Source organism: Dama dama, chromosome 14 (assembly GCF_033118175.1).
Source record: "Dama dama isolate Ldn47 chromosome 14, ASM3311817v1, whole genome shotgun sequence".
Classification (NCBI taxonomy): domain Eukaryota; kingdom Metazoa; phylum Chordata; class Mammalia; order Artiodactyla; family Cervidae; genus Dama; species Dama dama.
Genome location: NC_083694.1, coordinates 68,174,186 through 68,198,158, shown reverse-complemented (window position 1 = coordinate 68,198,158; position 23,973 = coordinate 68,174,186). Strand labels below are relative to the sequence as shown.

Here is a 23,973-nt window from a genome sequence, read left to right as displayed (position 1 = left end):
TAAAGAAATTGTTTTCAATAATTACAATTTTGTGATTCGTAATACTGCCTCAATGGTTTTGCCTCTGTGTGTGCTCACTCAGTCACGTCCAACTCTTTGCGAGCCCATGGACTGTAGCCTGCCAGGCTCCTCTGTCCATGGAATTTTCCAGGCAAGAATACTGGATTGGGTTACCATTTCCTCCTCCAGAGGATCTTCCAGATTGAACCCACCTCTCCTGAATCTCCTGCTTTGGCAGGAGGATTCTTTACCACTGAGCCACCTGAGAAGCCTAGCTTAATTTAAAAATTATTATGTATTGTTGCTGAAAGTTTTTAAGTTGCTAAATCCAGTGATCAGTTCCCTGTCCTCATGTCATTCAACTGTCCAGCAGCATTTAATGCAGCTGGTCACCCCCTTCTCATCTGCTCTCTTGGCTTCTAGGACAAGACACATCCAGGCTCTCCTCCCACGTCTCAGTTTCCTTGGTTGGCTCCTCTTGAATCTCTTCATTCCAGGATGCCCCAGGAGTCAGTGTCTGGTCCTCTTCTCCATCATGTTCTTTCCTTTGATGATCTCATCCAACCTCATGGCTTTAATTATCCTGTATATATGCCCATAATGCCCAAACAAGGCCAGTTCTATGGGCTTGCAGCCTGTGCCCGCCTCAGGAGGACCCTACACTTGGCTAATGCTCTGTTGTCACAATCTTGAAAATTCTTAGTAATTATTTAACAAAAGACTCTCTCTTTCATTTTGCATTGAGCCCTGCAAATTAAACCTATGTCCACCTATCAAACTTATATATCCAGACTAGCCATCTCTCCAGATTTGTACACCTAACATCTCAACCTGAGTATCTAATAGATAGTTACGTTTAGTAAGAACAAAACTGAACACTTGAATTTTCTTCCCCAGACCTGCATCACCTCTAGCCTCTCCAAACTCAGTAACACCTTCATGTTTTCTATGCTCAGATAAACACTTTGGAATTATTTTTGATTCTGCTGCCTCTGTCATGTTCCACAACCAGTTCATCAGCCAATCACATTGTCTCTGTCTTCAAGACATTTTCAGCATCTAACCATTGTTCACCACCTCCACTGCTGCCATCCTGATCTGAGCCACCACCAGCTTTTCCTTGGATCACTGCAGGAGCTTCCTATAGGCCTATGGTCTATGCTCAACACAGAAACCAGTATGGCCTTTTTAAACAGAGGCCTGCTCACATCACTCCTTCAATCAAAATCCTCCAGTGCTCCCCTATGTCAATCAGAGTAAACAGGACAAAGTCTTTATCAACCACCGCCCTCCCACACACACACCCCACACACACACATTTCTCCAGGATCTTGTTCCACTGCCAGAACTACTCCTTACCCTATTCTTTGACCTCCTCTCTTATTATCTGCCTCTCACTCTCCATTCAAGCCATCCTGAATCCCTTGCTCTCCCTTGAAAATGGAATCATCTTAAGGCCTTTCTAAAAGCTGTTTGTTTCCTCTGCTAGAAATGTTCTTTCTTGGCTCACTCCTTTAGATCTTCTAAAATTCAATGAATTCTCTAGACCCACTGTGAATATCCTACTTAAAATTGCAAACCACTCACTTCTAGAACTCTCAACGCCCCTTATCATGGCCATATTTTAAAAATTTCTTCTACAGCATGTATCACCTTCTAATGCAATATAAAACAACACTATGTTTTGCAGTATAATACACTATAATGTGTATACATATACATATAATATGTATATGTATATACCATATGTAGTATTTTGCAAATATTTTTTAATTTGCTTATTGTTCATTGTATCTCCTTTCTAAAATGTAAGCTCCACAAGAACAGGGATATATACTAAGAACAGTATCTTGCACATAGTAAGCATTCAATATTTGCTATTAAATAAACAACCTATAATACAATCCATATTTATCATGGAAAAACTTTAAGCAAGGGATTTCATCAATATGAATTTGAATTATTCATTCTTACGGAGCTCAAGTAATCAGCGTAAACTCCCTCCCCAATATTTAGCATGATGCAAAAATAAAAACTCTCCTTCTTTATTCAGTTCTTTATTCAGTTATTATTCACACAAATGCTATTCCCCTCAACTGTTCATTATTCAGATAAATGCTATTATTCTCCAAGATTGTGTAGAGAGTGTGAGTGGAACAAGAATACAGTAAATCACTATTAAGTGGGATGCTCCAAGATTGGATGCAATAATGGTGCCAATTTAGTAGCATCTGCTATAGGAAAGGAATTTTGAAGTAACTAAGTATAACAACCTCTTTAAGATCCTAATACAAATAAGCTACTTAGAAGTCTGTAGATAGTGGACTTCTCTGAGAACTAATTTTGCCTGCTGAGTAGTAAGGCAATCATTCACATGAAGGAAATGTAGCTTTTCCCAACATTAAAACTTTCCAAGTTTCTTTTGGTGAGAGGAAAGGGCCAAATAAGCCACTATTATTTAAATAATTTTGAAGCTAACTTTTTTGGTGATTTCAGAGAAAAGTTGCAAGCTTGAGCCTAAGGCTACAATGTGGAAAATGTAAATAAGCAAAAGAATGGTCCACCTCTCTAAAGACTAGACTTCTAAGTCAGGCACAGGGCAGCCTGAAGCAGGCCTTGGCAGTGTGTCCTGTCTGGTATGAGGACAAGTGTGATCTAAAGGGTCAGTGTAGGCCTATATTTCCGCCTGCAGTTTAATGGGGTTTCAAAAAACAGTATCAAGAATTTATGTGGTTGGAAACAAAAACCTATCAAGAAAGGTTCACAGATTTAGGATGATTCCCTCTGGGGGAGAGAAGAGGACATTTCCTGTCTTTAACTGTTAGCTTTTAAGATTATTTTGTGCAACATCCTACAATTTACATTTTGTTTTCATATACATCATCTTATTTTGTTTGTGACTAAGCTGCTTAACAAGTTAGATAATAAGAAAATAATCAAAATGAGTTTTTCCATTTTAAATAAGTTTTAAATATAATTTTAAATAATTTTTATAAGTACAGACTTCAGATATATTAAATTTCAAAATTATTATCAAGGCATAAAGACAATGGTTTTTTATTACAAAGCACAGATGGTCCTCAGTTTTAGACATGGGTGCAGTTAAGGGGAAATATGGCTGAGCTAGCTGACTGGCTGTATCTTCAGGAAGCACAATCTGTCCCTGGAAGTGCCCACAACTCAATTTCATTGTAATATCCAGAGCTGGTGCAGCTTTCAAGTTCTTCCCCACACTAAACAAACCCCTCGGCAAGCCTGAAAGGAGTATTCCTTCATTATAATTAATAAAATTGCTTCCTGTTTTATAAATATTCAAGGATTTTGTGACACAATAAAAGGAGACAGACAAATACATCATTACAGTAAAATGTTCTGATTATTATCACCAAGTCTGCACAACCTACTCTGGGGAATAAACTCAATTTCCCTGGGATGGAATCAGAGATGATCTTATGAGAGAACTGCATCTTAAAGAAAAAATCATTATAACACCAGAGGACAGGAATAACAGCAGAATTGGAATATTTGATTCAAATAGTAACTAAAGTACTAGTATTTTCTATTTTGAAACTTTTTAATCCATAAAATTAAAATGTAAGACTAGGTATTTGATGCATTTTAAATTTTAAAATCATACATTAAGGAAAATGAAAAATTACAAAATTTAAAAAATAAATCATTACTAATATCAGTTGCTGGCAGGTAAAATAAAGTGTTACAAACAAACTAACCTAAACACTATATGAAATAAAGAAAATGTAACTAATGATGATAAATAGAAGTCGACATGTAATTTAAAAGAAAGATTCTCTTTAAGTGTGTCAATTGGTCTTTATTAGATAGTGAACTTACTTTTGTGTACATTTTTTCAGTTGCTGGAAAAGCTCTGATTCTAAACTAGTTGGAAGATGATATCATTGTTATTAGCTAACTTCAAGCATTTCCTTTTTACTCCATCTTCAAACGATCTCTGTCTCTGTCTCTCTGTCTCTTGCTGACTTTGAGGACATATTTTTAATAACTATTTTCTCCATGGGTTGAAATCTTTTTATTGACACCAAGCTGTGTTCTAATTCTTTCAGGAGAGATGTCACACGTCTCTTTTGGCTTCTTTAGCTTCATGGGGAGCTTCCATGCAGAGTTTCTTGCATTAGTTTCAGCACCGGCATTTTCATATTCTATTTGTTCAGAAGTGCCTGAAACTCAAATATTATTCTTCCAGGAGAAGCTTCTCCTTTCAATTCTCATTAATTCTTCCTCTTAAGAAATCTGGAGACAGAGAAGAAGTTCATCTAAGCAAGTAAAACAGTTTGATTAGAAACTGTAATGCAATATAATATGTAAATAACTCAAATCGTAGAAATTTTTAGAACAATGGTTTTATTCCAACAAAAAATATCACAGTATATGAAACACTAAAATTAAAAAAAAAAAGAAAAAGATATTCCATTTACTAGCTTAAAAGTGAAATGTAATCCACAGAATCCAAGGCAGACATGCAGTTCAGTCCTGGCATTAAAAGAACCACAAATCTAGTAACCTGAAGTAGTTCAAATAGAGATTCAGATCTTTACTATACCCTCTGAAGAAAATCCCCAAGGAGAAATACTTACTTAAAACTTCATCAAAATCCACTTTCTTTACCCCAAATGCCTGGAACACATCAAAAGTCTTCTTTGTTTATTACCAAAGCTCTCAGGACTTTCATTTGAACCCATATAGGATGAATTTTTGTGTTCCCATTATCCTTTACCTTCCAGAATTACCATTTGTTATTTTTTCACTTGTAACCCCTGTCCCATGAAGGTCCCCTGGGTCCTCAGCTTAAGGATGGAATGGGAGGTCAAGGGACTTGTTCAGTTGCTAAGTCAAGTCCAACTCTTTGTGACCCCATGGACTGCAGCATGCCAAGCTCCTCTGTCCTCCACTAACTCCCAGAGCTTGCTCAAATTCATGTCTATTGAGTTGGTGATGTTATCTAACCATCTCATCCTCTGCCTCCTTCTTCTTTTTGCTTTCAATCTTTCCCAGCATCAGAGTCTTTTCCAATAAATCAGGTCTTCACATCTGGTGGCCAAAGTAATGGAGCTTCAGCTTCAGCATCAGTCCTTCCAACAAATATTCAGTGCAATTTCCTCTAGGATTGACTGGTTTGATCTCCTTGCTGTCCAAAGGTCTCTCAAGCATCTTCTTCAGCACCACAATTCAAAAGAATCAATTCTTTGGCACTCAGCCTTCCGTATGGTCCAACTCTCACATCTGTACATGACTACTGAAAAAATCATGGCTTTGACTACATAGACCTTTGTTGGCAAAGTGATGCCTCTGCTTTTTAATATGCTAAGTTTATCATACCTTTCCTTTCAAGGAGCAAGTGGCTTTTAATTTCATGCCTGCAGTCACCATCCACAGTGGTTTTAGAGCCCAAGAAAATAAAATCTGTCACTGCTTTTATTTGCCATGGTGATGGGACTGGATGCCATGGTCTTGGTTTTTTGAATGTTGAGTTTTAAGCCAGCTTTTTCACTCTCCTTTTTTACCCTCATCAAGCGGTTCTTTAGTTCCTCTTCACTTTCTGATATTAGAGTGTTTGCGTATCTGAGGTTGTTGGCATTTCTCCCAGAAATCTTGATTCCAGCTTGTGATTCATCTAGCCTGGCATTTCAGGACTTGATGTAGGTCCTATATTCTCTCAAGGAGCGTAACTACATTGAGAAGGAGGAAGACAGAGAAGCAGCCTGAGGCCACAATGCTGAGGGAGGGATTATTTTTTGCATTGTTCTTGAATATCAGAAACATTAAGGTATTTGTAGAAGGGGCCAAATGGAAAAACAGACATTAAAAACACAGAAAAGATGAACTAGAATAACCCACAGAGGTCCTGGGCCTTGGCACACGCTGTTCCTCTCTTGCCCAGGACTCCCTATTTATGCCATCTGGGTGTGTACTGCTTGTTCTTTAGGACTCAATTCAGAAACCAGGTCCTTCAGAAAGTTTTACAGGATCCACCTCCATGTTTCCGTAGCTACTGAGACACATCCTGGCCTGTATATAATAGCCTTGGGCACTTACAGAGACTATCACTAAATACCAGGTCTAGTTGATCCTTGTAACCTCAATCTCAGGCAGAAGATATAGTGCACACAGTAGCAGGTTCTCATTTAACAATTGTTAAATAAATGAATGAATATTTTAAAGACAGGAAGAGGTGATCACACAACCATAAAAATAGGATAAGTCTTCTTTTTGAAAGAAACTACTTAAAACCATAATTTTCATGGTCTCTGTTTAACTAAGACAGGAACTCTGCATGCTCCCAAAGAGAAAGTATAAAAGAAACTAAATATTCTACAATTTAAAATGACTGATTCCTAGAAGGGTGGGTTATGGAAGGTAGCCCACTTCAAATCCTAGGTAGCCTACCTCAAATCCTAAAGTATGCCCTTATTCTTTAAGGCTTTAAGATTTACTGTCCCAGAGAGTTACTGTTGTTCGACAATAGATTATTTCATATAACATGTATCATCTCACAGTTCACATGGGTCAGGAGTCAGAGCGTGGCTTAGCTGGGTCCTCTGGGTCAGGGTCTCTCATAAGGTTGCTGTCACAGTACTGGTTGAGGCTGTAGTAATTGCAAAGATGAGCTGAGGATGTGGGTACAGCAGTGACCCTAAGAAGCACAGATGAGGAAATGTGAAAGGTGAGACAGGGGGAGGAGAAAAGTCAGGAAGTGTGCTTTACCGAGCAGGGTTAACAAGTAGGTGAGTAATGAGCGGGTTCCACTGAGGGTTCCACCCACTGAGAATCCTCTGAGAAACCATGCAGAACACACCTAAATATTGTCCCACTGGTGGTGAGGAGGCTGGGGCATTAATTCACCCACTCTATCCACAACTGGTTAAAGATCGTGACCAGCGGTAATTCCCCCTCCACACATGTGTGCTGCACCTGCCTATAAGAAAACAAGCTCCCCTGGGGCCAAAGAGAGACTTCAGGCAAAGAAGAGAGACATGGAGCTGGAAGTAAGAAACTCTCTGTGTGGAAACTGTATTTGTGCTGAACTGAGGAGAGCTAAGGGGTTGTGAGGCAGGATACTAACAGTGTTTGCTACAAGTAGTTTTCCTTTGGATTCAGGGAGAGGCTTATACAGTTCAGGGCTTTTGGTCTTTACTCTCCAATGTTGTCTTGTGGCTCAGCTGGTGAAGAATCTGCCTGCAATGCGGGAGACCTGGGTTCGATCCCTGGGTTGAGAAGATCCCCTGGAGAAGGGAAAGGCCAGCGACTCCAGTAGTCTAGCCTGGAGAATTCCACAGACTATATAGTCCTTGGAGTCACAAAGGGGCAGATACAACTGAGTGACTTGCACACTCCAAAGTTGTTAACTCCACTTTTAAAATCAGCCCAACCCATCAGTAAAGAGATTCACATATCTTCAGTCTGTGATCTTGGGCAAACTGAAGTGGTAGTCTACTTCAATCCCTCTTCTCTGAAGGACACAGTGTCCTGGATACTCTCCCAGTGACCAGCAGTGCAAACAGCAGTTACACACAGCTGATCAGAGGAAAGGATGGGAGCCTAGGAGATACTGAGTGGGAAGCTTAGGGGAAGTATGCAACTGGATCTTCCCCACGATCCCTACACTGACCTCTGCCAAAGAAGGGGTGATGGAGGCTTGGGTTACAACTGGTGGCAGTGTGTTTGATGGCTTGTGGCTAAGGATGGGGTTGAGGTTAAGAGAAAGGTCATCTATGAAGAATAAAGAGAGCCTAGTAATGGAGAAGTGAAAATGATGGAGAAAACTTGAAATAGTTCTTGTTGAAAATGAGAAAATGACCTGACTTTAAAAAACGGGGTTGTTAGGAGGTGTAGAGGGTCATACTGAGGCTGGTGCCAGTCAATCACTAGGGCAGCAGTTTGCCCAGTGGCATAATTATCTGGAACTGGGCTCAGACCCAGATAGATTCAAAACGGTGAGTGTCACCTTTGTGGGTGTTTTCTTACTGGTTACACCATTCATTATCATTTGTCCAACTGGTTACAGATTTTTGTGTCTACTCCTCCAGTAGAGAGGCAAAGGGGTGTGAGACTAGACAGAGGCCTTCTAACCCCTGACATTCTGGAATTATGTTTTTGGTCAGTCTCTTTCTCTTACAATATCATGAACCTCTTAAGGCCATAGACTATGCATTATTCATCTTTGTGTTCCAAACAGCTCATAATTATGATGCATAAATGTTTGTGGAATTATGACGGAACACATTTTAAAGCCTCCAAATTTATTGAACATACTTTGTGACTTGCTACTTCAAACTAAGAAACTGAAAAAGTAGAAAAAAAAAAATCTAAGAATGAGAAAAGCCATTTCTGCTTTATTAATAAATAGGAAGAAAAATATGAAGACTGAGTTAGTCTGAAAACAACTTAAGACCTTAAAACACAACTTTTGACTTATAAGAAAGTTAAAAATTTAAAACATTTAGCTGGTTAAAATAATTGTATGTATATTTAGTTTATTCTCTTCCACAGAAATTAGAAATAGTTTTATGTGTGTATGTAGAAAAAAATATATATGTTTACATAAGACTCTTGTTTAAAATAGTATTATTCACAGTGAGGTGTTAAACTCCTAAGGCTATTCAGTGGTGGGTTCACAAAACTTACAAAGCAAATATGCCATATCTTCCAGAAACAAGAGTGCTACAATAATTTTTCTTCAGGGAGTGTGGGAAAGAAGCAGCCTGAGAGGTAAGTTGGGGTTGATTATGGTTCTCTTAGGAATACATAGCATAGACTGTGATGATTTTTCATGTGTCAACTGGTCCAGACAGTACCCAGATACTTGGTCAATCATTATTTGGGTATTACTGTGAAAGTATTTTTGGATGAGATTAACATTTAAAGCCTTAGCCTGAGTAGGTTGTTCTCCCTAATGTGAGGGGGTCTCACCCAACCTGCTGAAGACCTGAATACAACAAAAATGTTGAACCTCTCCCAAGTGAGAGAATTCCTCCTGCATGATGCCTTTGAAATGGGACATGAGCCTTTTCCCCGCCTTCAGACTTGAGCTGAATCATTGGCTCTTTGGACTAGAACTATACCACTTACCCTCCTGGGTCTCCAGCTTGCCAACTCACCCTCCAGATCTTGGGACTTTTCAGCTTCTATTATCACAGGAGCCTATGTAAATAGATAGATGGTGGTATAGTCGCTAAGTTGTGTCCAACTCTTGTGATGCCATGGACTGTAGTGCACTAGGCTCCTCTGTCCATGGGATTTCCCAGGAAAGAATACTGGAGTGGGTTGCCATTTCCTTACCCAGGGGATCTTCCTGACCCAGGATCGAACCTGGGTCTCCTCCATTGCAGGCGGAATCCTGCACTGCAGGCAGATTCTTTAATAACTGAGCCACCAGGGAAGCCTAGATAGATAGATTGATCCATCTGTTTCTTCTTGGAAGAATCCTAATTAAAACAGAAGCCAAGAACATACATACCTGACCTGTTGAATTTGAAATGATTCTCTCTGTAAGTCTTCACGAGTATTTATTAATACTAACTTCAGTAATCAAAATAATAACTATACCATTTCAAAAAATAATAATAATAATAATCATACCATTTTCAGACTGGTCTCAAACTGAAATTGACATGACATAAAAATAAATTGTAGAATCCAAAAGGTAGGTAAATTAATTCTCCCTGTGTAATTCTTTCCACTTTTATGTACGTTTGATAATTTTCATAACAAAACATTAAGGAACTTAATTTAAAAGGCATAGGTTGTGGAAAGTAAAATGTTCATAAAGTAAATAGAATAAAGTAGAACAAAAGTCTTAATAAGATTTTAAATAAACTGAGTTTAATTCAAATACCCCAATTCCAAAATGGCAGTAACAAGATGCCATCTCAGCAGATGACCTTGACCCTTACTTCACAGGTAAGAATGATACCTTCATGGAATACCCCAAACGTCCAACAACCACTCCTGTAAACTTACTATACAAGTATCTCTGTTTTAGCTTTCTCTAGTCTCAGAGCATAAGGAGTACTACCTCTTGGTTAAGACCAATCCGGCCACCTTGTCCTTCTTGCTTCATCTCCAAAGTCTTGCTCCATCAGTTAATCCCTCTCTGCTTTTGTTTCTTCTTTTCCTTTCTCATTAATGGTTTCTTCCCCTACAATATGTTTGAAATGCTTAAGAAATCTACTTCTCCAAAACATCCCCTTTGTCTCAGATACAGAAGATTACTATTAATATTTTACAGAGATTCCTGTTTAGAAGAATATTGGACTTCCCTTGGGGCTCAGCTGGTAAAGAATCCGCCTGCAATGTGGGAGACCTGGGTTCGATTCCTAGGTTGGGAAGATCCTGTGGAGAAGGGAAAGGCTACCCACTCCAGTATTCTGGCCTGGAGAATTCCATGGACTATATAGTCCATGGGGTCAGAGTCAGACACGACTAAGTGACTATCACTTCACTTCTGTTTAGAAGATGCTAGGTCTTCCTTGGGTAATACTGGTCTGTGAAATGCTTGTTACTGATCAGAGATTGAGATAAGGAACTTTCATCAAAATGTAAAGCAACTGTTGGGTTGGCCAAATGTTCTGGTTCTTCCACAAGAACTTGCAGAAAAACCTGAACGAACTTTTTGGCCAACCCAATACCTTAATAAGCATGCAGTTTCATTCAGCTGACTTCTTTTATTTTTTAAGTAAGACTTTCTCAATGAAAGAAACAGTGTGCTCATTTATATTCTAGCACCTTACCTCACTATGGTTATGATCTGGTTGGTAATGAACAGCGTGTGGACTGGCACCAGTCAGGAGACTAGTTTGTTTGCGGACTACACAACAAGTAACATGGATTGGAGTGACAATAATGCAATTCTCTCCACACATCCATGCAAATATACTACCCCAGTCAAGTGAGGCTGGAGAGAGAGCCGTCAGAATTAGCTCAGTTTGGTGTTCAGATTATGCTTCTAAGACATAGATCATGTATGTTTGAATGAATATCTGTCTAGAGCAGTGGCCCCAACCTTTTTGGCACCAGTGACCAACTTTGTGGAAGACAGTTTCTCCATGGACCTTGGGGGGAAAAGGCAGGGATGGTTTGGGGATGATTCAATTGCATTACATTTATTGTGCACTATACTTCTTTTATTAAATCAGCTCCACCTCAGATCATCAGGCATTAGATCCTGGAGGTTGAGGATCCTTGGTCTGGTCCAGAACAATGTTTATCAAACTACAGATCTTGACTGAAACTTCTTGGTAAGAATTGTTTTGTGGAACTTTTTTATAAATTGAGGCATAGTTTCTTACAAAGTTGTGTTCATTTCTGCTGTACACTGAAGTGAATCAGCTTTATGTATACATACATCCCCTCCCTCTTGCATCTCCCCTCACTGCCCCATCCCACCCCACCTGTCTGGGTCATCACAGAGCACCAAGCTCAGCTCCCTGCTCTATACAGTAGCTTCCCACTAGCTGTTTCACACATGGTATCATATATATGTAAAACCTAATCTCCCAGTACACTTGATCTTAGCCAAAAGGCCAAGAAGTGAAAAGTAGGAGGTCAAGAGATACATGGAGTATCAGGCAAATTTGCCCTTGGAACACAAAATGAAGCAAGACGAAGGCTAACAGATTTTTGCCAAGAGAACGCACTGGTCATAGCAAACACCCATGGTCAATACTGAAATCAGACTGATTATATTCTTTGCAGCCAAAGATGGAGAAACCCTCTACAGTTAGCAAAAACAGGCCCAGGAGCTGACTGTGGCTCAGATCATGAACTCCTTGTTGCAAAATTCAGACTTAAATTAAAGGAAGTAGGGAAAACCACTAGACCATTCAGGTATGATCTAATCAAATCCCTTATGATTATACAGTGGAAGTGACAAATAGATTCAAAGTATTAGATCTGATAGACAGAGTGCCTGAAGAACTACGGATGGAGGTTTGTGACATTGTACAGGAGGCAGTGATCAAGACTATCCCTAAGAAAAAGAAATGCAAAAAGGCAAAATGGTTGAGGAGGCCTTACAAATAGCTGTGAAAAGAAGAGAGGCTAAAGGCAAAGAATAAAAGGAAAGATATACCCATTTGAATGCAGAGTTCCAAAGAAGAGCAAGGAGAGATAAAAAAGCCTTCCTCAGTGATCAATGCAAAGAAATAGAGAAAAACAACAGAATGGGAAAGCTAGCGATCTCTTCAAGAAAATCAGAGATACCAAGGGAACATTTCATGCAAAGATGGGCACAATAAAGGACAGAAATGGTACAGACCTAACAGAAGCAGAAGATATTAAGAAGAGGTGGCAAGAATACACAGAAGAACTGTACAAAAAAGATCTTCATGATCCAGATAACCATGATGGTGTGATCACTCACCTAGAGCCAGATATCCTGGAATGTGAAATCAAGTGGACCTTAGGAAGCATCACTACAAAGCTAGTGGAGGCGATGGAATTCCAGCTGAGCTATTTAAAATCCTAAAAGATGATGCTGTTAAAGTGCTGCATTCAGTATGCCAGCAAATTTGGAAAACTCGGCAGTGGCCACAGGACTGGAAAAGGTCGGTTTTCATTCCAATCCCAAAGAAAGGCAATGCCTCAAAGACTGTTCAAACTATCGCACTATTACATTCATCTCACACGGCAGCAAAGTAATGCTCAAAATTTTTCTAGCAAGGCTTTCACAGTAGGTGAACCGTGAACTTCCTGATGTTCAAGCTGGATTTAGAAAAGGCAAAGGAATCAGAGATCAAATTGCCAACATCTGTTGGACCATTGAAAAAACAAAAGAATTCCAGAAAAACATCTACTTATTGATCACAGCCTTTGACTGTATAGATCACAACAAACTCTGGAAAATTCTTAAAGAGATGGGAATACCAGACCACCTGACCTACCTCTTAAGAAATCTATATGCAGGTCAAGAAGCAACAGAACTGGACATGAAACAACAGACTGGTTCCAAATTGGGAAAGGAGTATGTCAAAGTGGTATATTGTCACCTTGCTCATCTAACTTATATGCAGAGTACATCATGCAAAATGCCGGGCTGGACAAAGCACAAGCTGGAATCAAGATTGCTGGGAGAAATATCAATAACCTCAGATATGTAGATGATACCACCTTATGGCAGAAAGCAAAGAAGAACTAAAGAGCCTCTTGATGAAAGTGAAAGAGAGTGAAAAATCTGGCTTAAAACTCAACATTCAAAAAACTAAGATCATGGCATCTGGTCCTATCACTTCATGACAAATAGACGGGGAAACAACGGAAACAGTGAGAGACTTTATTTTCTTGTGCTCCAAAATCACTGCAGATGGTGACTGCAGCCATGAAATCAAAAGCCGCTTGCTCCTTGGAAGAAAAGCTATGGCCAATCTAGACAGCACATTAAAAAGCAGAGACATTACTTTGCCGACAAGGGTCCGCCTAGTCAAAGTCCTGGTACTTCCAGTAGTCATGCATGGATGTTGAGTGTTGGACCATCAAGAAAGCTAAGTGCTGAAAAACAGATGCTTTTGAATTGTGGGGTTGGAGAAGCCTCTTGAGAGTTCCTTGGACTCCAAGGAGATCAAACCAGTCCATCCTAAAGAAAATCAGTCCTAAATATTCACTACTTTGGCCACCTGATGCAAAGAACTGACTCACTGGAAAAGACCCTGTGGGAAAGACTGAAGGCAGGAGGTAAAGGGGATGACAGAGGATGAGATGGTTGGATGGCATCACTGACTTGATGGACATGAGTTTGAGCAAGCTCCGGGAGTTGGTGATGGACAGGGAAGCCTGGAGTGTTGCAGTCCATGGGGTGGCAGACACAACTGAGCAACTGAACTGAATCTCCCAGTTCATTCAACCCCTTCTTTTCCCCCTACCACCCATGTCCACATCCAATCTCAGTTTCTATTCTTATCATGCAAATAGCTTCATCTATGTTATTCTTCTAGATTACACATGTGCATTTGATTGTTATATTTACATATTTCTGATAATTATTAAAAAAAATTTATTCTCCTTATCTCTGTGAGTATACTTCTCTTTGACTTGGGACTTGCCAATGGAATGGACTTGCTCTAGCCAATGGAATGTTACATGACATGACCAAAGGTTTGAAGAATTTTTGTGCAACTGGGCTTACTATTTTGTACCTCTGCCATTTTCCTAAGAAAAATATGCTCAGGCAGGTCCACAAGTATCAATAATACGAGAGATACATGGGGCAGAGTCACCCAAGCTAGATCCCCCCAGCCAGGATCAGTCTGTATCAGCTAACCACCAACCAACTCACAGATCCATGGGCAAGCCCTGCCAAGACCAGCCATCACACCCAGCTGAGTCCAGCATAGATCAGCTGACCCTAACCAACACACAAAAATCGAGTGAAAGAAATGCTTGCCTTTATATGTCCCTAAGATGTTCTGTTTATTTATAAAGAAACAGCTGACTGATACACATTTATATATCGGTATTGGGTTACCAATATAATGTATATTGCAGTGGGTAACAAGAGGTGTGAAAGCCACTAGTCTAGAAGAGCACCATGTTTCTCTTGTATTCCTTGCTATTTAATGAACTTAAAGGAAGTTCCTGTTTGGGAGTGGCTGCTTGCAGTAATAAAGAATGAAGGTAAACAGAAAATAGAGCTGAGAGACGAGAAATGAAGTGTGTGTGGTGGGTTTGGGAAGAGACAGAGACTTAACGGCAACAAGCCTTTATTTTATATTGAGGTCCCTAAAATTGACTATTTCCTGGTGCTTTTTCTTTTGAGCAACTTTTCTCAAATTCTAATCAACACAATGTGTGTGTTACTTGCTCAGTTGTGTCTCTTTGTGACCCCATGGACTGTAGCCCACCAGGCTCCTCTGTTAATGGAATTCTCCAGGCAAGGATACTGGAATGGGTTGCCATTCCCTTCCCCAGGGGATCTTCCCAACCCAAGGATCGAAACCAGACCTCCTGTATTGCAGGTGTATTCTTTACTGTCTGAACCATTTATTAATACTATGAAGCCCTGGTTTTCACACCGGCATATATCCATTGTTTACAATCCACCTCCTTGTAGTATTCTTAGTTTAAATCACATATAAAATTAAATACTGGAAACAAAGATTTTTCTTCACAATTTAATTCAACCTAGAGTACCTTCCTGGAGAAGGCAATGGCACCCCACTCCAGTACTCCTGCCTGGAAACTCCCATGAACAGAGGAGCCTGGTAGGCTGCAGTCCATGGGGTCGCTAAGAGTTGGACACGACTGAGCGACTTCACTTTCATTTTTCACTTTCATGCATTGGAGAAGGAAATGACAACCCACTCCAGTATTCTTGCCTGGAGAATCCCAGGGACGGGGGAGCCTGGTCGGTTGTTGTCTATGGGGTTGCACAGTCAGACACGACTGGAGTGACTTAGCAGCAGCAGCAGCAGAGTACCTTCCTATCCTACCCATTATCATTACATCTCTATCTATAAAATGGTAAAGGCTTCACAGAGGCTTCAAATATAATTAGAACACTTTAGTTTCAAAATGCAATTCATGGCCCGGAAGTAATGAGAATAATTTCTAATAATTGTCTCAACTCCCATTATTATAAATTTTATACTTAACATGTTTTCAGTACTCCACGTTAAGGTGGCTACTTACCAGATGAGGGTTACACGAGTAAGAACTGTGGGGTGAGTCACCCACAGTCAGGGACAGTAGAGGAGGTAAAGAAAGGCCTCTTGAAGACCAACAAAAACATCCCCAGTGTTTGGAGCTGGTATAACTAGCAAGTGTTATAGAAGCTACAGTAACAAAACAGTGAAGGTTATCACTCTAAGAATAGTGAAGTAAGAAGACAATCTGCCTTCCTTCTTCTTCTTTCTCCCTGGACTCACTTCAAAGGTCTGGGGAAGGAGGAGTGGAGAGTCCCATACCTACTGCAAATCCCACAAATTTGGCCTACACTAAATAGAATCAAATTACTCTACAACAGAAAGTAATGGAGTTAGATCAAGATGTATCAATAGGGAAAAAAAACATGTACGAAAAGGGAGACTTTTTGACAGGTACCCTTTATTTATTTTTTTTTTCTGAGCAAGGCGGCAGTACGTAGCATTGTCATTGATGATCTTTACCAGCTCAGGAAAGTGATACCCACACCACTCCCTGCAAAGAACCACAATCACTCCCTGGCCCAGCTGTCATGCCTCAAAGCTACACTTGGCCCTCTCCACATCTATTTTATGCCTGGAGGAAATGGGAACAAATCAGATCCAAAAACCTCCATGTCTCCCCATTCACAATACAGACCAGGTAAAGGGCCTGCCTGGGCTGAGGTGTATATGGGGTGGATTTACTCTGCCTCCTCTTTCTATATAGTCAGTGTAAGAACACAGCCTGTGGTAAGCATCGGGAGGCCGACAGGTACCCTTTAAAAATTCTGTTTACATCCTAATAAATTGAAATTCTTTGGGGAAGCGGTTTCTTTAAACTGTTATCTCTGGGAATATTTCTATCCAAATAAGGGACTATTGTATAGATTCCCATTGCCATCTCCTTGGTCAGTTCTGGAGAAGCTCTTTATTTCTAATCTCTATATTTAATAATAATAATTAACATCTGAATATTTACTATGTGCCAACGACTGTGTTTTTATCAATGTCTAAATGCCAAGTTTACATATTATTCTATACATTATATTTAGATTACTATCTCCAATCTCCAAAAATTTATTTTAGGAGCCCCTATTCTCATCCGACTGAGTGACTGAACTGAACTGAACTGAATCTCGTGAGCAGCGTTTTTGAAACATTTTCAAGTTACTTTCTAAAATTATTTCCACAAATCAGTCTGGTGTTAGTTTGTATCCATTTCAGAGGTTGACACTTCTAATCTTACCCCGGATCTACAGATTACCTCACAACTTGGATCCTAATGTTCCCTATAGACTGATTTTAAGGAGTGTTCTTTCAAACACCTTTTTTAAATAAGAAAAATTGATTTGTGAATTCTCTTTTATAATTTGTGAAACCAAGAGAAAGTGAATGACTTAGTAAAGGATACTCTGTATCAGGGAAGTGTGTTACTTGCTCAGTTGGCACTACTCTTTGTGATTCCTTGGACTGCAGCCCACCAGGCTCCTCTGTCCATGGGATTTTCCAGGCAAGGATACTGGAGTGGGTTGCCATTTCCTTCTCCAGGGAATCTTCCTGACCCAGGGATCAAACCTGGGTCTCCTGCACTGCAGGCAGATTCTTTTTTGAGTGAGTTACAGGGGACAGAGTTAAAATGTAAACTTTAAATTGTCTATAGTGTTTTTCTTTCTTATTTAAATTTAGCCAAACAAATCATTAAAAAATCATGTTTGTATGATTTAGACATTTGGCTAAACTGTTTAAATCACCTACTTTTAAAGACTGTATACACATTTAAACGTAATTGTCCTAGACAGATAACAATCAATTGTTAAAGACATGGAAATTTCAGTCTTCCAAGAACAATTCCAGAACTAAAATATTCTTCTAGAAAATGCTCGTTACAGCTAACGGCAAAATTCATTCATTAAACAAACATGCATTGTGCACAGGTATTGTACCCAATGCTGAGAATATAAATTAAGACACTGTTACTGCCCTTAAAGAGAAATTCCACTTAACAAAGGTACAAATGTCCAGTCAAGTCATATAATGTGCTAGGTAAGAAAGTGAGAACTCAAAAAGCTCTCAAAAGGTTCAGGTAAACTAAAACAAGTCAGGTAAAATTAAATGGCAGTAGAGTCAAATTCATTTACTGATTGGGGGGGGGGGGGGGGGAGGCGCGGTGCTGAGGAGAAGGGAAAAAAGGAAATTAAAAAATCTACATGAGTCTAAGTAGGGAGAGACCAGGGTAAACAATAGCAAGTGTAAAAGCCAGGAGAATGCAGTTGATTCCAGATTTAGTAACCATGTTCCCAAGAAAGCTAATTTTAGGATGGATTCATAAAAATAAGGTGCAAAGAAAAGGGGTCCAAGTATTTCCAATTGACTTTGCAGCAAGTACCTCTCCATATCGCAGGTGTCTTAGTACAAACTAGAGCATGTTAACAGGACAACGGGAAAGGTGAAGGACCTGAAAACCTATCACTGAAGACTTGTCAGAGAATGATGTTTACCCTGAAAGAAAAGCCAAAGCAGGACATGATTGTTTACAAATATTTAAAGGATTTGTGTGACAGAGCTTGCTAGCTACCCTTTCAACACTCATTTTTTCCTTCATCCTTATCTACAGAGCCCTGGTTTTTAGCAGAGCACTTTGATGGTCCCCAGCCTCCCTTGAGGTTAGTGGGCCATGTAACTATATTCTATTGATAAATCAACAAAAGTGGTGTGGTACTTTCAGAAAATCTCCTTCAAGAGAAGGGGTGTGCCCTTCTGCCTTTCTTCCTGTCCTGCTGTGAGGAGTGTCATCCTGATTACTTGCCATCCAGCAGCTACTTTGGATCACAAGGGCGAAATTGACAAACTAGGAACAGTGAAGCTGTGGGAAAGGAGCCTGGGTGCCTGACAACTTCATGGCAGTTGTCATTTCAGCCCAGGACTTTCTACTTCTGGATATTTTTACGTGAAAAGAAATAAATTTTCATTTTGTCTAAGACACTCTTATTTGGGGTTTCTCTTACATGTAGCTGAACCTTGGGTACCAAAAAAAGGATATTTTCTAAGACTCAGACATCTTTAAAAAATGAAATGATCCGCTTTGTGATGCAGTTACCTATCTCCGTACCTGTTTAAATGGAGGCTGTAAGACAAGCATCAGAAGTGGTAAACATTCCAGGGGGTGAAGAAAAAGTGGGTTACCAGACCTCTAAAATTCCTGTCAGTTCTTAAGATTATATGATTTCCTCCCAACTTCTCACTTGGGGATGATCAGTGGCTCTAAAAAACAAACAAAAAAACCACAGCTCCTTTCTCCCCTTGAAAACATGTTTGGACTATGCCCACTAGACTCAGCCCTACACTGAGCAGCACAGTGGTAGGCAGTCTTCTGGCCATGCTGCCTGACTCTATCTTGCAGTTAAATTTATTCCAAAGGAGAACCAAAGAGCAAATCAATAAACTCTTCAGCAAAATTGTTGTCATAAAGACAATCATGAGCCTGGAAACAATAAATCAGGATCTCTGTGGAGATCTTTCCTGTGTGCCTAGTGTAGTCGGTTAATCAAGATGTAGCCCACAATCACCACCCCGATTAGTGTTTTTTCCTTTTATGAAATGAGGGTAACACCCTCATCCCCTTTCCATCTTTCCTCTTCCATTCTGTTCTCCAATTTCTAACAGCTGTAACTTTACTTCATTTCCCTTGTTACATTGTCCTCATATTACTGTTCTGTAATTATCATTACCTGTGCTTTGTCTATTAAGTGAGTCTTTAAACATTTATTTCCTTGAAACAGTAATACACACATGGCAGGAGTCCAATTTTGAACAGAACACACAAGAGATAAAGTCTCCCTTTCATCTCAGAGTCCGACATCCCCATCTCTTGAGATAAACAGTTTTCATGCACTCTTGAGAAAGAAGCTGAAGATGCCTGTTATTGTTAAGTTGGCTTAAGTTGAGTCCAACTCTCTTGTGATGCTGTGGACTGTAGCCCGCCAGGCTCCTCTGTCCATGGGATTTCCCAGGCAAGAACACCAGAGTGTGTTGCCATTTCCTTCTCCAGGGGATCTTCCTGACCCAGGGATTGAACCCACATCTCCTGTGTTACTCATTGCAGGTGGATTCTTTACCGCTGGGCCCTAGGAAAGCGAACATGTAAAGGCAGCTATATATGTACTTGTTAAGTATTTTCTAGACACACTATTTTCTTTTACATTTAGGTCCACAAGCTATTTTGTTTGTTGTTCAGTTGCTAAGTTGTGTCTGACTCTTTGCAACCCCATGGACTGCAGCATGCCAGGCTTCCCTGTGTTTCTCCATTTCCCAGAGTATGCTCAAACCCATGTTCATTGAGTCGGTGCTGCCATCCAACCATCTTGTCCTGTTACCCCTTCTCCTGCCCTCAACCTTTCCCAGCATCAGGGTCTTTTCCAATGAGTTGGCTCTTTGCATCAGGTGGCCAAAGTATTGGAGCTTCAGTATCAGTCCTTCCAATGAATATTCAGAGTTGAGTAGGCACCAAGTATATTCAAATAGCCCAGCATCATTTATTCAAACATCCAATTATTTTTTCCTTATCACTACAGCATCACCTTTGCAAAATTAAAATGTTCACATAAGCATCTGTCTGGGAACCCTATTCAGTTCCATTGGTCTACTTTCTAACATCTGATAGTATAAATCCCCCAACTTTGTTCTTGTTCCAGATTGTCTTGGCTGTTTTTGATCTTTAGAATTTCCATATACATTTAAGGCTCAGCTTGTCAATTCACTCACACACACAATCTGCTGGGATTCTAGTAGAGATCAGACTAAATCTATACAGATCATTTGGGGAGAACTGACACCTTTACAATATTAAGTCTTCTGAACCATGAGCACAGGTATCCGTGCTACTAACTCTTATCTATCCAGCTACTAACACTTGGGTCTTCTCTAATTTCTATCAAAACACAATTTCCAGTACAGACGTCTTATACCTCTTTCATTAAAATTTATTCCTAGGTGCAGTGGGCTGGATGGTACACCAAAGACAGTAGGGCCTAATCCTTGGAAACTAAAATGTTTATTTGGAAAAAGCATCTTTGCAGACATGATTAAGGATCTTGAGACAAGGAGATAATTCTGGATTATCCAGGTGGGCCATACATGCCAGCAGTCTCTATGTAACAGCGTGCCTGCATGCTAAATCACTTCAGTCACGTCTGACTCTTTGTGGCCCTATAGACTGTAGCCCGCCAGGGTCCTCTGTCCATGCAACTCTCCAGGTAAGATTATTGAAGTCGGTTGTCATTCCCTTCTCCAGGGGATCTTCCCAACCCAGTGATCTAACCTGCATCTCTTTTTGTCTCTTCACTTGCAGGTGGGCTCTTTCCCACTAGCACCACCTAGGAAGCCCCCTATATAACAGACAAGAGGAAAATTCTAGACACACAGAGAGAAGGCAACGTGAAGATGGACACAGAGGTTACAGTGACTGTGGTTTCAAGCCAAGGAATGCCAAGAGACAACAGAAACTGGAAAAGGCAAGGAACAAATTCTCCCCTCAAGCCCCTTGAGGGAGCTCAGCTGACACTCAATCTCAGACTTTTCATTTCTAGAACTGTGAGAGGATGAATTCATTTTAAGCTATCATGCTTGTTGTAATTTGTCACAGCTGCCACTGGAAACTAACATACTAGTTATTCAATATTTTTCGTGCATTCATATATGGTAAAACTTAAAAAATTTAATTTCTTAATTGTTTAGCAGTGGTATATAAAATTAACCTTTATATACTGACTGTATAAACTTGCTAAATTCATTAATACTAACACTTTATAAATTTTATATAGGCTATTGTGCTTTTTTCCAAACAACAGGTTGATGTGTTTCTTTCTAATCCTTATATTACCTTGCGTTTTTACAGTCACTGGGATGCCAGTACAACAGTGAATTATATCTCTTTAGACGTTTCGAATTTGTAACTAAGAAAATGTAATGTCCATTCCAAGGTTAAAATATAATGTAAATAATATTTAAAAATTTTAATATAGTAAAAAAAAGCAGTCAAACAAAATAATCAACAGCCTTCTAGTTAACAAATCTTAAACCCCTCTAGTGACTCTGCATCCTTTGACATTGTTTATGATCCCTTCTTAATGCTTGTTTCTTCCTTGCTCAGATTCTTTTTTTCTGCCTCTAACCCCTTTTATAGACATTCCTCAAATTTTCTTAGGGCTTTTCTCTGTCTATACTGTCTTTGTTAACTGTTGGGATATCATTTTAAGGCCTATGATTATTCTTCACAACTCTTCTCTTCAGGGGCAAAACAGAAACTTGTTTTCCCTTCTTTTAAATGCCATACTCAAACACCCATTCTTCTCCCCAGAGAAATGCAGTATTCCCTGCTGCACTCAAGGAAATTGTGAATTCGTCCCACTTTAAGGGTTTTAATAAACAGAAGTGAGTTAGCGAAGTTCCCAAACCTTCACAATATTTTCCTCCTTGATCTACAAACAGAAACTCCTTTCTGAAAAAAAGTGGCTGAAAGGTGTTGGAATGCTGGGGTGGCCAAGCAGCTTCAGAGTGATATTTATCTTTGTGAATTCACTCAGTTTAGGGTCTGGCCTTTGTGTTACAGGACCAGAGATGCTGAATGATGATCATTAGAACTTGTGTATGAAAACCAAAACACCAATGTGCTAATTCACAATGAAAAATATAACTGTCAAGGTAAATGAACGGCTATTCATTTTATTTGGCCAAAATGTTCTCTCCCTGAAGAAAAAACTATATGGGAATTAAAATAACATTTACAACTGTATTTGTTAAGAAAGGAAATAGAATAAAAGGTTTAGTTGTAAGCTTCAAATATTTAATGGAATATCAGGTTTTGATAAGAGAGATGAAACTACCTCTACTACCAGAACCAGACAGGTTTTTGTACCTGCTCAGGAGACTTTCCCCTTTAGACTGGGGACCCTGACAAATATTTACCTCCCAGGCTTTTCTTGGCTCAATTCCTGATTTACACGTTCCTCCTTTAGGGATGTTATTTCTTTCAATGAAGACTGTTTCTGGCCAGAGAGGCTTCTTTCCGGTTTGATCCATTCGGCATTGATCTATAATAGAAATCTTCCAGGACAATTTTAAGTGTTTGACAAGTACCTTACTGTGGACCCCAAACACCGATCTGCATACATCTGCGTACTAAATGTTCACAAGAAATCCTCATTTCTACTTACTGGTGAGTCAAAAAAAAAAAAAAAAAAACCAACATTTTTTTAAACGAAGAAAATCCTAAGTAGCCCCCCAAGGCCAGGCAGCCTGGCACACAGCAGAAGTCCTCAAATCTGGTGAACGAAAAATGCAGTTTCTATTCGTCGTGCCTAACGCAATTCAGGAAAGCATTACAGAGCAAATCGCCTGCCAGGCTGGGAACCCCGCTAGACTGCAGCTCTGGGCTCACCTCCGCTCGGGGCCTCCGCCCTCTCCAGAGCTCGGCTCCAAGCCTCGACCGCAGGTCAGCGCGCTGAGAAAGCGCCAACTGGGCGAAGATCCCGTCCCAGTTTTTATTTCAACACGGACAACGCCCACTCCCCTAAGTAATGAAACAGAAAAGACGAACAAAAGAAAGGAAAAGGTGAGACAAGGCCGACTGAGGAAAACACTTTTTAAAAACAAACAAAACACTGTTTGGTGATATACAGTTGCATTGTTCGGTACTGGAAACTCATTTCGGCAGCCTCAGCCTCTCCAGGAAATCAGGCCCCAGTTCTGAGGTGCAGACCACAAAAACTGCCGACACCAGAGGGTTAGGACCGGGCCCAATCCTTCAGCCGCCCGGGCCTCGGATCCACAAGGCCGCCCCGCTCCGCCTCCCGACTCCACCGCGAGCAAGCGCGCTTCTCCACCTCCAAGCAGGCGGTGAAGCCCTGAAACCCGGCGGCCGACCCTCCGCGGCATCTCAAGAGAGCCGCGCTACCGCGACTCCCCGCCTCAAAAAAAGATTAAAGGGGCGGGGGCCGCTCCCGGGACTCTGAGGCCTCGGGTCAGCGACGGCCCATTCCTCAGGCCCACCGCGTTCCTTCCGCCCTGAGAGGGCAAAAGAGTCCCGAGCCCTCGCGCGCGCGCCTCCGCCCGCGCTCCACAGCGCCCCCTAGGAAGGAAGCCCGCGAGGCGGCCGCGCCTCTGCGGCGATTTTATTAGAGCTCGGTTGGGGTTGCCCGGCCCGTCGGCGAGCGGGGCTTCCCCGCCCCTCCCCCTCCTCTCCGGCGCATCCCCCCCTCCGCCCTCCCCCGCCCGGCGGCCGGAACCTCCCTGCGGGGCGGAGTGATACCGGCGGCGGCGTAAAGCG

At 40.6% G+C, this 23,973-nt stretch overlaps 2 long non-coding RNA genes and 1 other non-coding gene across 5 annotated transcripts; all 3 read right to left on the bottom strand.

Moving 5' to 3' along the window:
• Positions 1 to 3,768: 3,768 nt before the first annotated feature.
• Positions 3,769 to 23,846, bottom strand: LOC133069429 (uncharacterized). Of its 3 annotated transcripts, XR_009695857.1 has the most exons (4): positions 23,325 to 23,846; positions 23,086 to 23,217; positions 22,614 to 22,751; positions 18,937 to 19,774 (listed from the first exon to the last, which is right to left on the bottom strand). It is a non-coding gene; the product is annotated as an uncharacterized LOC133069429 (long non-coding RNA). The 3 variants fall into 3 exon arrangements; XR_009695856.1 differs by lacking the exon at positions 18,937 to 19,774 and adding an exon at positions 3,769 to 4,269 and having other exon boundaries at positions 23,086 to 23,843; XR_009695855.1 differs by having other exon boundaries at positions 23,086 to 23,840.
• LOC133069684 (uncharacterized) lies at positions 9,111 to 10,165 on the bottom strand. Its single transcript, XR_009695927.1, has 3 exons — positions 10,052 to 10,165; positions 9,316 to 9,461; positions 9,111 to 9,177 (listed from the first exon to the last, which is right to left on the bottom strand). It is a non-coding gene; the product is annotated as an uncharacterized LOC133069684 (long non-coding RNA).
• Positions 16,282 to 16,417, bottom strand: LOC133069743 (small nucleolar RNA SNORA51). The gene has a single exon (XR_009695967.1). It is a non-coding gene; the product is annotated as a small nucleolar RNA SNORA51 (small nucleolar RNA).
• Positions 23,847 to 23,973: the final 127 nt, after the last annotated feature.